Source organism: Centropristis striata, chromosome 1 (genome assembly GCF_030273125.1).
Source record: "Centropristis striata isolate RG_2023a ecotype Rhode Island chromosome 1, C.striata_1.0, whole genome shotgun sequence".
NCBI lineage: Eukaryota > Metazoa > Chordata > Actinopteri > Perciformes > Serranidae > Centropristis > Centropristis striata.
In genome coordinates this window covers 21,700,172-21,701,242 of record NC_081517.1, presented here as the reverse complement: position 1 = coordinate 21,701,242, position 1,071 = coordinate 21,700,172, and the positions used below count along the sequence as shown (strand labels likewise).

Genomic DNA, 1,071 nt, shown 5'->3' with positions numbered 1-1,071 from the left:
GTACTATGTGCAACTATGCCATTCAGAAAGTTATACATTTCTTTATTGTGTTTACAGGGACCGAAAGTCTGCTATTATCCGTTATTGTTATTTATTAATAACTGTTATTGTACTGTACTAAAAAATAAAAAATCACAGAACATATTTCCATGATGAATTATGCGCCGCTGCTTTTATGAAACTAAGTAGCGGCCAAATTCAGCCAGGATCAGTTAAATATTCAGGTTTAATCCACTTTAATCCACCAAATATGTGTCAGAGTGCTGATGCCAAAGACACATCCATGTCGTGAACGGATTTTGAAATTGCGGCGCTGAATTTATTTATATATGTATTTATTTATTTTCATTAAACTGATAAGAACAGATACTACACTTGATCTTAGCCAAAAGGCCGAGAGCGGCGCTGAATTTAAGCAGGACGTCCAATTACGCAATGACGCACAGCTACACACTCCGAAGGCTGTCCCATTTGTGCGTTACACCAGTGAAAGGAAGGACTCTTGCCTCGCCTCCGGAGGACCCGACTCCGAAGGAAGGATCCTACCAAGGAAGGATCCTTGACTTTGGGATACAGCTATAGTGTAGGGAGGCAGCTTGGAGCGGCCGGACGGTGAATGTCTGAAGTGTGAAGCTGAAGCCTCGATGGTTAACCACCAACCCTAACCGTCTCCAACAGATTCTCCTTCAGTAACAACCAACTGTGATCATTGGTCATTCCATTCTTCACAACGTCAAGTTAGTGAAACCAGCCACCACAGTCTGATCACACACAACATGACACAAACATGACAAAACACAAAAATTGACAAAAAATGACAAAAAAAACACACTAAAACACAAAAAATACACGCAGAAAATGACAAAACCCACAAAACATGACTAAAAACAAAAAATGACAAAAAAATAACAAAAACACACAAAACATGACAAAAAACACAAAACACAAAAATAACAAAAAATTACAAAACATGACAAAAAACAAAAAATTGCAAAAAACATACTAAAACAAAAAATACAAACACACAGAAAATGAAAATGACAAAACACACAATAAATGACAAAAAAACAA

General features: G+C 37.2%; 1 pseudogene; it reads right to left on the bottom strand.

The window, feature by feature from the left end:
• Positions 1-300: 300 nt before the first annotated feature.
• On the bottom strand, positions 301-407 carry LOC131980204 (U2 spliceosomal RNA; annotated as a pseudogene).
• Positions 408-1,071: the final 664 nt, after the last annotated feature.